Raw genomic sequence first — 16,128 nt, 5'->3', positions numbered from 1 at the left:
TAATGATATATTTAATAAATTAGATATACTTAGTTTTATTTCTTTACGCGGGGTTTGTTAATCGGTATAATAATCAGTGATATTATGACCTTTGCGAAATGTAATATTTATAAAGTTCAAAATTTGCATTATTTTAATTTTATCAATGTTGCGCTATAATTTAGTACCAGTTTTAATTACTTTGATTTCTCTCTTTATCAATAGCGCAGGTTAAATAATATCTTCCTTATTCACATAAACGTGATAAATCATTAGGTAATATCCGGAGTACACAATTGTACGACCATATGTTTTGCTACATCGCTTGAATAAAAAGTATGTCGAGTCCTTATGTATATTCACGAGTGCTGATCAACTCTGTAGCGTATATACCTACTTAAATACGTACTCAGTTCTCGATAAATTTTTTGTTTTTAAATAAAATTTGTGTCACCATCGGAAATTTAAAATAGAAATAGCTTAACCGTTTAAACCAATTATGGAATACTACCTATCCTTTTGTAATGTGTAGGTGTACAGGCGGTAGATTGTATGCTGGATATTTATATGACTCAGTTTATAACAGTTGACTAATATCTTGATGGATTTTTAAAAGAAGTAAGTATTAAATTTGATGCCGATTAGTCTAAGCCGAACCTACACTCCAAATCGGTGGTAGTGTAAAATTAATTATAATTAATAAAATAATATTGTATACATGTTTGAGAATTCGGTATTGTTTCTATGTCTACTTCTATAAAGATATTTTCGATATATTGAAACAGTTATAAAAATACTTTTACAATTAGATTATTATGGTGATAGATTTACATAGTTAAATGTAAGTCCATCTAATATTTAGGATTGTGTATAGATTGTGATTCACTATCTAGAACTAAATTAGGCTGTAAAACCTTTCACCAGGACTAACAGAAAAAAACGAGAGCCATTTATTTAAATCTGTTGTTTCGTAAATATATAAAAAACTCAGAGCCTGTACGATTAAAAGTATGACGTAGGCCGTTATAATATTCGTTGTCATTATCGTCCGAGGTTACGTAAGTACATAAAATGTTAGATTTCTAATGACGTCACACTTACAAAACTTCTATAACTTGTGACAACTGTGTGTTTTAAAAACCTGTTATTTACAAAAACGTACTACACATACAAAACGAAAAAAAAAACTTATTGTTTTTCACAACCGAACCGCAGTCAAATGAAATAGCCGTATTGTTACACATTTTAAAGTAAAATAGTATGACAGGCTTAAAGGATTTAATGTAGACCTGGGATGGGATATATAAAAGATAGCTATATTTTTAACAAAAATATATTATTTTACATTATACAAGAACAGGATACTTGCATACAAATCCAAAATAATCTGATTTAGATGGTAATGAAGCATTTTTTATATGATAGACGACCAAAGGCCATAGGACTCGTCGGTACGTCCATATTAAGGTCAGCGTGGACCGGCGACAATGTAGCGGAGCTTTCACACCATATAAGGTCAGTAAGTGAATAAACAAGCCATTAAACCACTGCGAGACTCCGTGATCGACCGTGGATTATAAATACTTGTTTAATTGAAACTTCTAACTTGACAAAAATATTTAAGTCTACATAAATTTTATTTCAAGTGTGCGTTCATGATTTTATTTTTGCCAAAATATTGCAAGGAGATTGAAAAGTTATTGTTTGATTTACTAGGTCGACAAACAAGATAGATGTCGGAGACAAGGCAACGGCAAACCTGATGGTAGGCGGTTATCGTAGCCTTTAGATGGTTTTGACCTTAGATTAAAACAAAAAAATAGCCCTTTTTGTTTTAATCTATGGTTTTGACAATATAAATATACATGTACATACGGAGTTACTCACACCAAGGGAACAGTGAATTACAATTCAAATCAAACCAAAAACCATATTTATATTTTAGAGTACTTTTCTTAAATTAAAAACAAAAATATATATATTAAGTATTTAATAATTCTAAATAATTCTATTTAAAGTCACAAGGTTGAAAAGAGCGAGTCGTTTAAAAAACCTGTGGAAACTTGTCACAGCGGACACAGCGGTGACGGGTGTTGAAACGCTTGTACAAGACCAAACAATACATTGGTTTTAAAAACATTTGAAAAGAAAACGGAACTGCAAAACAAAAACAACAAAAGATCTGTTCAACCTACTATCCCAATTGTTTTAATTGTTCTAATTTCGGTGGCTTAAATTTGAACTTTTTAATAAAAGCCACAGGTCAACCAGGACGCTTCTAGCTGAAGATACCTAATAATATTAAATGTACATAATTAATTTAAGTTAAAAATCAACACCTAATACTATTCGAAACAACCCAGTGAAAAACTGATTTTCATCCATGCACCTAAAAGTTTTCATTCTGCTTCAGAAATTGACAGTATAACCCGACCCTAGAAAACGTTGCGTATGTACTATGATTAATGCATTCTAGCAAACAAACTGGATCAATATATATGGTATATATATACGCAATATTAACATACAATCTAATACGACCTATCTTCATAAGCAAAGCCAGTTACCATGTTACAGCGTAACATTTCCAGCGTCAACCACTTTGCAAGACCCTGAGAAAATCAATTATCTTCACCGGTATCTAGTTTACAAACTAGCGGTAGTGCTAACAGTAAAAGTTATAATTCGTACGGGAGTCAATGTAAGACAAATATAATCTATACGTATTTAAATTTGAAAATATAAGTGTTTCTAATAAAAATAACTTTATAAATTGCTGACAGATTTCAATATTTTTCTCCACCATCACAAAACTATGTTAAACCCAAAATGAGATATAATACAATAGCTAGTTTCGATTTTTTTGTTATAAAAACCAAATTTGTTCTCATAAAATATCAGGAATAGATCACACCTACAAAGTGATTATCATAAATGATACAAAACAGAGCGGCTGGGAATTATATTGTTGTTTTAACTACAAACAAGTTTAAAACCACAATCGGCATACTTTAATTTTCTGATTACTTGAATTACAATAACCGCAGCGTCGTTCTCTGTGTTAGTAATTCTAACCTTGTAGATCAGAGAATAGTGATAGTAGTTTAATTTAGGTTTTATGATGATCTATTATTATTTCAAATATAAATGATTAGTGGGAATGTAAAATACAGAAATTGAGTTAATGTTAGTTACTTCTTTAATATTATTCGTTTAAAGAACAAATTTAAATCACATAAGAATCACTTTAGTTTATTCAGAGGATTAAAACTTGGGTACATGATACTGATGATTTAATACCATTTAGTTAAGGACTAATAAGGCAAAGATATTAATTAAGTTAAATGTAAAAAATTTAAATTCATTGCAAATTTTATGCACATCATTAGTTTAATTTTAGTAAAAAATGTAAAATATAATCCACTATACGACAGAAATGAAGTATCCGTTATGCGAATTTTAATATTTTTATTTCCAAGACTTGATCTAACAAACCAATAACAAATAATTAACAATTATAAATATTAACATATTCATAGTCGTTCTAAGCACGTAACTCGAACGTTTCAACACAAATAGAGCTAGACATTATTGTATCGAAGCAGCGTGAAACTCAATTTCAAATTCACTTTTAGTTTTAGCGTCTGTCTGCGGAAAAATTAAATAACGTTAATACTTGTTTTGTAATTCATTAGCATCGTTTACAGGACGTAATGCTTGCTTTGTTGCGAGCGGAGGTGTTGTTTAGACAGTGAAGTGAATAGGATGGTGCGTTAATTAAATAAGACAGCGACAATTGGAGCAGAAATGAGCAAAATATATTAGTTCACATACCAGAAAATGCAGTTTGCATTTGTGTCAAAAAAATGACAAATGATTTAAATGTTAAAAGAACTAATGAACAATCTGAATTTAAATTTTATATTAATTACTTAAAGTAAGTACATTTAGAAGTGATTTTTGTAACTTGATAAGTACGTTAAGTTCGTACTGAAGTTAATGATAAAGAAACAGCAAAGTCAAATTTGGGTCCTAACAATAAAAACAAGGGTATACATGAGAACAATGAGGATACAGATGGAGTTTTCTCACGTCGGGCAGTGACGCGTTAACGCACCGCTACGGTCAGTTTGCGTGTCGACTTGCAACCGGCGTGACTTGTATCACGCAAATGGCAATAAATCTACATTATAATGTTATTTAAATCAGGTATACAGGAGCCCTAATAACCGTGTATTAGAAACTGTCTTTGACTTTAATTTTATTGGCTACTTTCATCCAAAAATGTTAGGGTATAACTATATTTTTCTTTTCTAGTAACTGTGTATATTAATTACACTTTTTTATTTTTCGATAAAATTAGCACAATTTCTTATAAAATAACCTTATATAGCCAATAAATAATAGTTTTCAGTTTATTTTTACAGCAATTTTTCAAACATAAAAATATAAAAAGTACATAAATACATCAAAAAGGCAAAAGATCAATGTGAGAGGCAAGCTTTTGAATTAGAAGAAAATACCCAAACTGTCAATAACATTCCTAGTAAGAATTTTTTCGTAATATACACTCAAACACTTTCTTAATTTAACTATAAGAGGAATAATAAAGTACATTCAATTGAATAGAGCCGTAAAGGATAGGAACATTAAACGCAAATAGAAAGCTTTACAAACATAAATACAGCTGTAAAGGGCCTCAGGTGTCGGTAATTTTAAACGCTATTAAAGTCATATTATCACACTTATCTTAACACCTAAGACTAACATTTAAATAATGTTGAAGCATCTATTTTAAAATTATAAAATTACTAAAATTTGCTAATACTTTCTAAAAATGGACTTTAAGAACAAGATAAAAATTCAATATGCACACAAAGTCAGCGAAATAAATAGAAACAATATCAAACATTTTGTGCTGTACATTTAAAATATATTAATACGGTAGTCCTTCGGAACTTTATGCAACGTCGTAGATAACATGCAGTCGGAGACATGCACAAAGAGAAAATGATTTGACTTATCCTTCAATTTCATGCCTCCGACTGCATATTATCTACGACGTTGCATAAAGTTCCGAAGGACTACCGTATTAATATATTTTAAATGTACAGCACAAAATGTTTGATATTGATTCTATTTATTTCGCTGACTTTGTGTGCATATTGAATTTTTATCTTGTTCCAGCTTTTTCAGTTGATTTTCTATTAGTTGTTCTTCACGCAGGCGGGTTTTTTGTTTTTTTTTTTAAATTATCATTTTATTTATGTCTTTTTAGTCAGACATATTGCGTAATCGGTTCAATTTATTAAAACAGTTTACATCATGTGGTTGATTAAGTAATTTTTTAGGGTCAAGAGAACTGATAGCAAGCCCGGAGAAAGATCTCACTCTGCTCAAAGCAACGTAAGCCTGACCTTTAGCAAATAGGTGACTGCTTAAGTCAACAACTATTAGTTTTAATATAATGAAATCATTATTAAAATTATTTGTTTGTATTTGGTATTATGTATTTGTTATTGATTTTATTAATGTAATTGTAAATTGGTGTGACATTTATTAATTTTTATTTGTAATTTTAATTGTATGTTTTTTTTTAACCATTGTATTTTATTAGAAAGGCTTACACCCCGAAGTTGATCGTCGCCTAGGAGGCGAGTTTGGCATGGCATAGGCATGCGAAAGAGCAAAGTCCACATTTTTTAAACTTTAATATTGTATTTCTTTATTAGTATTACGGTAATAATAATCATGATATACCTTTTTAAAATCCTTGTATTGTACCCTTCAATTTGATACCCATATTGTAGTATTCGAGAAAAAATTTTTTTTTTATTAACTACAATGGCTTCGCGCAGCCGCCATGTTTAATTTTTTTTTAATGTCACCTATCTAAGAACACTTGGGCAGCTAAGACGAACCTAACGATACCTCAATTATGTAAATCCGTTCAGTGGTTCTGGAAATATGAGGTAGTAAAGAATATTACATACAAATATACATACATACAAGATACGCGCGAAAAACATAACCCTTCCTTGGCAGTCGGGTAAAAAGTAAAGCAGGTATAATAAATATCACGATATTCAAACATAAATATACATTTTAACGAATTACATACAAATTTATGTTGAAAATTCGAAGTCATGCAGAGTTTAGGAGTCGGCATGTTAGATTTTTATATTTTTATTTAAATAGATAATGTAAAAAAGTACTAAATATTCATATGCAAATCAAAAATAGCAAGTCATTAATAAACTTTAATAAACCATTTTAGACAAATGTTATTATAAGCATATTTGAACATGTTATTTCAACAGAACGGTCACTTTCAGTCAATACAAGTGGAGACTTCCTGCCTCCGATGTCAAGAACTGGTGTGTTGTTATGTATGAATTATGCATACGTCTTAAATGAACACTGACAATGACTAGGAAAATATAGACGAGAGAAACACCATCTAAATACCTCTGAAAGAAATCAACTTACTACATTTTACGTTATAAGTATTTGGAAAAGTGAATCACCACACTAATGTTGAAAAGATAAATCAAGAATTGTTGTTAATTACCACAACACCAGTCATTGCAGCTCCTTCTAAGTATCGACAAAATAACGATTAACATAAATGAATCATATTGCATTAAGTGAATAATATTTATGTATAAATAATTATTATATGTAACAGATTGAATATTATAAAAACTCCTCAAAAATAAATATCGTCACATGTCAGCGGATGGCCCTTAAATTTATGTATTGTTATCCATTACGTTACAACATGATTTAAAAATAAAATTAAATCTGTCAAAAATATGCCTACAGTATGTATAAAAGTAGTGAACTATTAAGATATAAATATAAATATTGTAAGTCATATTCCGTCCTCAATGACGTAACTTATGAATGACTATGAGTCATGTATCCAAAATAGGCGCCCTATAGATTGATAGATTTTTTTAATCACACAAGCTCATGCTGTTGATAAATAAATAAAATACATTTATATTTATGTATTATAAAATATTTTTATAAGATAATTCTGAACCATAATTACGTACACATAGGTTATTGTTTGTTTGCAAGTACACGCAGTTTTGGTTCTTAAATCGTACTTATCTAAATAGGAAGAAAACAGAGAATCGGAGTGCGTATGGAGGTATGAATGAGAATAAATTATTTGCTTTAAAATCTTCGATATCATAAAAATCTTACTTTTTTATAATTATATAAAACAAAAAATGAATACTTGAATTAATTTGAATTTTAACAAAACAACAGCATTCAACAACAACAACAACATATTTGTTACATTTTTGTATTTGGTTAGGTAAATAATCAACCAATAAAATGATCTTCATTTATACCTCAGATTTTATGCACGAATAGTTTCAGAGAGTTTGTCAGAATTCACGCATTTTGAAATAAAATAATGTAACGTAAGTGTTTGAAGTGGTTAAATGTGTCGAATTTGAAGGCAAAATAATAGGCGGACGTAGCGGGTGGCGTTTTTAGAATGCAGGCCACGTTCTGTACTATTTATTCTTTGAGCACTGTCCGTTGACGGTTCTTTTATTATAGCTATAAAATCACTGGAGTAAACCGGCGATTTTCGCTGATTTATTGGCTGGCTAATATTTATTTTTCATGGTTTACTTGTAAAACTGCCGTGTAAATAAATCGAGTTTACTTTAACTGAACTGGCAGCCACATCGCTTACAAGCTCCGAACGACCGACATTATTTTTTAATACAAGCTGTTTCGATATTTGTTTATATTATGAGGCTGTCGTGATTTTAATACATCATTATTCTAGTTAGTTTATGTACTTAACATTTTAACGTCTGCTCTAAATCTTGCTTAAGCGATAAAGGTAAAAATATTGCAAAACCATATCATCGCTATTTTTATATATCCGCTGCTTAATTAAATAACTTGTAGATACGACCTTTCATAATGAATTAGCCTATAAAAACGTTTCACAAGTTAAAGTTAAAAACTAGAACAATAAAACGCTTTGTTAGAATTTGGCACATCCAAACAATCATATGGCTGTCGAGCTAATCATTAATAACAAGTACTCAGGAGAAGCAACGCCTATCTTAGACACGTCAGTTTCGCTTTTGATGAATGCATAATAATGACTTGTCTTACTTAATATATGCTAAGGTAGTCCAGATGTTTATCTCATAGCATCCACCTACGCAGATGTTGTGACAACGCGTGTAAGTACTTGGTTTGTCACTTTGTTTTTAATGGATCATAGTATACAGCATTTTACAGTCGGCTCGATGATTCATCAACATTGCTTAGAGAACTCTGCATACAATGAAAAATAAATAAAATTTAAAATCGTAAGTAAAGAGGTAAATAACAATAATTAAAATAAATTATTTTACGACATAGGTATCAAGTTGTGTTTTTAAATTAGATTTTTCTGACCTTTGCTGAAATCAAAACTCAATTTCAGCGAATTGCCTTAATCTCCATTTTATAACATACTTTAGTTTGAAATTAATGTAAACCAATAAAAATATTTAACTTAACCATCATTATATTTCATTACTCATATTTATTATATTTTAATAAGTACATGAATACGAGAACATACTTCCATGTATTAGTATACGTGGGGTTTTTGTTAGTACAACATTACTTACTATTAAAAGTATACGTATACATACACGTACATTTTTACAAAAATAATGATTTATTAATACATTTTAAACTATAAGTATTTTTTGTTTTTTGTAAACGATTCTTTAAAAAATATTGAACAATGATTCATCGCTAAGAAAAGCTGAGATGTGCGCACTCGATCGATTCAATTCCATATTAATCACACGTGTGATTGGTTTCAAGAAATTATATAATATAAGTACATTTTAGATACAAATTAAATTTTATGTATCATATATATAAAAGTTATGTTAAAAATATTACCATTTCCGGACACAGATTTTAGTAGTATTGTCTTTTTGGTGCTTTCTCTTGTTTTTTCTTTTATTTTGTTTCCAGACATTTTAATTTTTTCGCTTGGGGCCTTTAGAGTACAGCGTAAAGTTTTCAACTTATATTATGAACCTAATAAACAATAGGTTTATTGCAAAAATAAATTTTGAAATCGAATTTAAAATTATAATAGTGATTTAAACTAAGGATTTTGAATTCGCTTTGTTTTATGAATCTACTTAAAAACTGAGGTGTATTTCAAATTGGAGAAAATAATTTAAGCATTTGAAATATATTTAGCATATATTATTATAATAGTATTTATATTGGCATTAAAACGAGCGTACATTACACTTATGACGTTGGCTAACATCCCGGTCATTATTATAATTCAAGCAGGCACATCTTGGAACCCATTTTGTCGTGTTCATTAAATGCTAGCTGAATTCATTTACCAAGCGTTTACTTGCGAATTTAGATTATGTTAATATAAACAGTATCCTTGGCAGAAATATTTTCTGCCACTTAAATACGTTTACAGGACATTTTTATAGAATCTTGTTTTCGTTTATTTAATTACGAGTATTACAAATGAAATTAATTTAAAAAATTTACAAATGTGTACAATTATTGTATATTAATTAAAATGTCCTTTTTTCGCTTTTTTTTAAGTGGAATTTGGAATTAATTATATTTTTTGTAAATCTAAAATAAATTTAACCGTCAATTTTTTTAATCTTTTCTTATTGTAAAGATCGAGAATAAATATTCCTCAGATTTTTGTATAGATATGGATTACTAATATTTCAGATACGATGATGAATATTGTAAATACTCGAAGTATAACTAAAATATAGCATATTAATAATGAAATTTCATGTTTAAACTTTTGTATTCAGAGAAAAAATAAAGCTCCTAACTTTTTATAGACGATGCATAGATCCAAGCAATATTTTTAAGTATTTCAAAAAAAAAAAAAAAAAAAACTTAAATTACAACTTCATTCAGCGTTTTATGTATATATCAAGTATGTTTTTGATTTGAGATTTATGTTTAAGTTTTTATTAAGTACATTATTTCAGGTTAAGATTCTGTGTTGATATGTGTTTAAGCCTATCTCTACCATTACTACAAGCGAGCGGTACGGTGACAAAATATGATTTGTATCAACGTCTGTCAAGCATCAAAATTCAACGGTGCTTTTAAAATGACAAATGTTTAACAACACGCAACAACCTTCATAAGTTATATTGTGTATGACAAACTAATAACTTTTTAAGTTTAGCTGACTTCATATCCATAAAAATTAAGATGTAGATACATCACTATTATACAAATATAGCGATTTGTCATACATAAATTCCTTTGTATTCTCTGTAAATATGCCTCAATCGATGGCCACACGAAGATTAAGTTAGAAACATTACATCATTTACGAAGATCATCAACGGCAAGATGACGAACAACGGAACAACTTGAATATTTCCGTCGTTAGTATTATTACATATTGTCATAATATGCATTTTGATGTTAAACAGTAAATATGGGTGCAGTGTTATTAGCTTGTAACAAACACGAGCAAAACAATTAAAATCTTAATAACTTTCAGGTGTTTAAGTAATGGTACATTTTCTTATAACTCAAAATCAGTAGAAGTCTGATGATGGCTACCTTTAAACGGTTAAGCACGGCAACAGTTACATTCATTTATTATTGATAATTTGCAATAGCGAAATGATAATTATTAAATGATTATTTATTAATTAACAATATTTGAAATGTACTTTTATTCAACTTTCACTTTTATCCTCAGACTAGACATATCTATAGTAATTAAATAATTCCTGTACACGTATTTTGTGTAATAGAATTATGAATACAGGAAGCAAAGTAAAATGTTTAAAGGGCTATACGAGAGCAAAAGACGCCAATGACAGTTTTCTACTTTAACAAGGTAAGTCGTATCGATGAGTTGTCATTTATTTATGATTATATAAATTAAATTATTTATTTACTGAATCCCTGAAACCACATGAAGTCGTGACTTACTAATTAATAAATAAATTACTGAAAAATGGCGACTGCCACGTACAACATAAATATTTAGTAAATAGGGTTTTCACACAAAATTAAAAGAATTTACAATAAATAGAATTTACTTATGATAAAAAGATTTTTCCCCTCTAGTAAAATTGTTCACATTTTACATCGAATCCATATTACAGAAGCAGTGATGTGATACAAATAATTTTCACTTTCGAAATTTTGGTTAGGAGAAAACAAAAAAGTTTGATAAATTTGGATATGACTACTAGTCTAAGGTAAACATAATATTTTTTTTATAGTTTACTATTTATTTATTTTTGAAAATTAACCTTCCGTCTAGAATGTAGTAAAACTGGTTCCGTGTCATTAGTTTTAAGGGCATTTTCATTAGTAATAGGACGTAATAAGACCTCCCACGGGCTTAGTACATAATAATTGATTATTCTCAGTTGTCCACGAGACAAGAAAGGTCAAAGGCTGCTATGATTGGCACTTTAATATTATTTTTTAAATTCGTCATCGGTCATGGGAATAACATTATGTTATTTCGATTAAGTCATAAATATGTTATCCTAATAATTTTATGTGTTTCATAGCACGAAATGGAAAATTATTAAAAGATTTACGGTATGATTCGATAATTGATTGACATTTAAAATTACTCTTAATACCATTAAAAATAAATAAACTATATTTCATTGATATAATGACTGAAATCGTTTTAGGTTATGACTTTATTACCTCGGTCGTATAAACCTTAATACCAATTTTTAACACGTCGAATTATTAAATGTACACTATTTCATAAACTTAGAAAACATTTACTCTACTTCCTACATCATATTGGTGTCATTACGGAATCATAGCACACATTCGTTCATCCTCAAGTCCCACTCAGAAATAAGTACTTACCGCCCACATACAATAATTTTAATATTGAAGGTGAATCAATCGCCTACGTGGCAGCGAAACCTAGTCATTAATACCTACTTTTAACAAAGTTAGCCGATTCGACGTTTTGTTGTCGGAACGCCCATCACAACAAATATGGAGTTTTAAACAGTACACGTAAGGTGTAGGAGGCGCAGACGTCCCATACCTTTATAAGGACAAAGATACTTAAGTTCTTTGTTCGTAAAGAACACATGTTTAGATACAGATAAACATTAAGCGTTTGTAGATATCGACAAAAGAAGATAGCAATGGGAGAGGAAGTCAAAAGCTCGGTCCGTAGACCAAAAACAGTATTGGTAATTACAAAGACAAGTGCTCTTTGCTCCAGTATAAGAGCTATTTATACTCAAGGGCTTTTAAGCCAAGTACTATTTTTAACGATCATGATTTAAACGAAGGGCAACATTAAAATTTTGACATCGTAATAAATTTTAAATATTAAACTTTGTTCAATTGAACATTAGATGAACTAATTTATGATTTATCTACAATTGAATGCAGATAGGATTTCGAGTATTACAATGAAAATAATCTTTCAAGTAATGATACGTTGATACCGAGTAACGGTTCGAAGCCGCAAAAGGCTATATTTCACACGATGTATGACCTATTGTGTGTCACACTCTGACAAATTATGGCAGCTGAATAAACATACCTTCATTACAGTACATTACTAAGACTTTATAGTATACAATTTGTGGATGCTAGTTACATGTATCTACTATGGATCAATATGACAAAACGTATTTTCCGATGCACCTGTATTATATTTTAAGTCAGTTTCATTTCACAATTTGACATTAGTACATGAATAGATCGACAGTCACATTGTAAGATAAACAAACGATATATTCATCATTTAAGAAACACATTTTCTCATTATTTTACGATACATTATTTTTGATCCGTACGTCAAAAATTTAATTTTAAATGTAATATATTTTTAATATATTCTAGAAAATATTGAAACAAATAACTCACATAATATACTCGTTAAACTTAATAAACTAATAGATATAACTATTTCGAATGCGTTGATGACGCAAACATTAAAGTTAACTGAAAATTAAGCCACAAGCTCATAAAGTAGCATTTTGATCTTTGTCTTAACAACCCTGCTCGCCTCCAGACCCTCTATTACAATAAGCTGCGCATTATTTTCAGGGCAAAATACATTATAATCTATAGATTATGTCATATGTAGGATCACTTTGTAGATATAGCCATTACGTACAAATACGAGGCCAGACTGTCAACTATGACAAAATACTTAATAAGTCTTGTTTAAGTTTGTATTTTTTATATCTTTAAGAGAATAAATTAAAGAAAAAAAACGTTTTAAAAATAAGCTATTATTTCAAATGCTCTAAAAATATTAAAATAAACTTTTCCTTTAAAACTTTTAAAATAAAATTATAACGTCATTTTACAAGATAAAAAGCTTATTTTTATCTTTATTTAAAGTTTTATGTCTATATTAGTAGTTAATGTTTCAACTTATCTATATCTATAACATAATAAAAGAAACAAATGTAATCAAAGATACTTTTGAAAACAGTGTTTCTCTTAACTTCATATTTATACACAACAATATTTAAATGTAAATATAAAGAAATAAAAACCCCAAAATTTTTTGAAATAAAATTGAACAAACGATTAGTTTTCGTATCGCTTCAGCCTAGAATATCCCACAACTGGGCATAGGCCTCTTTACCCATGTAGGAGAAGGATAAGAGCTTAATCCACCACGCTGCTCCAATGCGGGTTGATAGATATATTCCCTACTATGAGTAATGATCGCTATCAGGTGTACATGATAACAACCGTTACCGACGGCTTAGCGTGCTCTCCAAGGCACGTCGGGAAGACACACTAAGACTGCACAAACACCCAGACCACGGCAAACACCTGTATGGCCAATACAAATGTTTGTCATGTGCGGGGATCGACCCCGCAACCGCCAGCGCAACAGATACAATCCATGGCTGTGACCGCTGCGCCAACGCGGCGTTTTTTCTGCCAATTTTCGTATACATATTCTCAACCAACTACATAATAAATAATTAACATATTATATGAGGAAGGAAAATGACAACAAAAGAAGAACAAAACAAGGATAAAATAATTTAAATTCAATCTATAAATAGTCGATTTCATTGAGTTAATAAAGCGAAACAGGTTAATTTAATCACTGCAACGGTAAAATATATATAAAAAAATTATAACTAAAAAACTAATAGTAAAATTTAAATTTATACTTCTACACTATTCATTAAAATTGCAGATAAATCTGCACCTCGGATATAAAATTAAAAATCAATCGTTAATAAAATAATTTTTATTAATCCACTTCGTTTTAAATAGGTACATTTTTATACTTTGCAGCTGTAGTTGATGTTAACACAGTTTGACTAGCCCGATGGCGCTGTTTTTGCTTTCTGGTCTGCGGGTTGTGGGTTCGATTCCTGCCTGAGTCTGGGTGTGATATTTGTATTTATTAATGTATTTATCAAAAATATTCAATTATAACAGTTGGTTGATACCTATAACACTAGCATTAAGTTGCTTACCGTAAGAACAGACCATCGTGCGTAGAATATAAGCCACCCCCTCTCTTCCCGTGGGTGTCGTAAGAGGCGACTAAGGGATAAAACAGTTCCACTACCACCTATTGGAACTTAAAAAATCGACCGATGGCGGGATAACCATCCAACCGCTGGCTTTGAAATAAACAGGCTGAAGACGGGCAGCACGCCATTTTTGGCGCGAACTTGTTGAGGCCTATGTCCAGCAGTGGACTGCGATAGGCTGATGTGTGTATGTGTGTGTGTGTGTGTGTGTGTGTGTTCGTGTGTGTTTTGAAATATAATTCGTTAATTAAATTTAATTATTTTCAATTTAATGCGCAATATAAAAATAGATGTAAGTACATACAGTAGTAAATGATTTTTTTTTATAAATATATTACTTGTTTGTAATTCATTCTACAATACGCCGTTTCATTTAGTCTTATGTTTAGGTCACTAAATTTATGGCTACATTCCCGGTAACGCGACATCAAGTTACGAACAGATTCCGGGAATATTTCGCCACGGTAATACGGTTTATCCAGACCTACGCTATTAAATAAACTATCCTGTAATTTATGTGGTTTAATTAGAGATTGTGTAATCATTTACGAAACAGAAACTAAACATCTGTTCAATTTTTTAATTAACTAATTAATACTTTTATATAAACTTAATTGGTTTTGATTGCTTCTCATTGAATTTAGAGTTATAGGACTGAGGTCTGAACTTTTAAAATTTTACACACAGAATCCCATTTTACCACTAAAATATACTTATTTGTCAAAACCATGGAGATACAAGTAAGTACGTATATTATTAAAACTATTTATTTTCAAACAAATGTACCTACTTTTAGTTGATTATAAATGCATGCATTGTAAATTACTGCAAAAATTTTTTTATTTTATTTTCATACTACATAAACCTCAAAAATAAACAGAATGGCAGGTAAATTATTAAACGTCGTTGTGACAATATTAACAATTTTGACAATTTAATAGGATATTTTTTAAGGCGACTAAAATTGGAATCATGATAAATCCAAGAATTGATTCATCATAACAGCCTATACAGTCCACTGTTGGACATAGGTCTCCACAAGTTTACGCCAAAAATAACGTGAACTCATGGACCGCAGTACTGGCTTTGTCGCACCGAAAACGCTGCTGCCTGACTTCGGCCTGTGTATTTCAAAGCCAGCAGTTGGATGGTGATCCCGCCGACGGTCGGCTTTTTAAGTTCCAAGGTGGTAGCGGAACTGTGTTATCCCTTAATCGCCTCTTACGACACCCACGGGAAGAGAGGGGGTGGCTATATTCTTTAGTACCGTAGCCACACAGTACTGATTACAGAATGGATTAAAAATTATTTACTTAAAAAAAATTAAAAATTTAATTTTTATGTTTATATTTTTATATCTTGTTTCGTTTAAATTCTTTGGTTTTTACTTTTCGTTTGTTTCCCTTCAATGTGTATAAATTTAACCAACATACATATATGTTTCTTTTGGGTGATATACTAAGCATAATAGTTTTTATTTCGCGTGAGTCAGAATTCCTCTGAAGGAAAAACTCTTATAATATTTTATCTTAAATATTGTAGTTAATAAATCTAATTTATTTTGTCT

The 16,128-nt window shown here is 29.9% G+C and overlaps 1 protein-coding gene across 1 annotated transcript in view; it reads right to left on the bottom strand.

Annotated features, from left to right (window-relative positions):
• The window catches only part of LOC123657727 (protein held out wings), a 61,331-nt gene that overhangs the window by 19,099 nt on the left and 26,104 nt on the right, over window positions 1-16,128 (bottom strand). The window lies entirely within an intron of this gene.

Source organism: Melitaea cinxia, chromosome 11, assembly GCF_905220565.1.
Source record: "Melitaea cinxia chromosome 11, ilMelCinx1.1, whole genome shotgun sequence".
Classification (NCBI taxonomy): Eukaryota; Metazoa; Arthropoda; class Insecta; order Lepidoptera; family Nymphalidae; genus Melitaea; species Melitaea cinxia.
The sequence above is the reverse complement of the archived record's forward strand: the minus strand, read 5'-3'. Positions and strand labels throughout refer to the sequence as shown.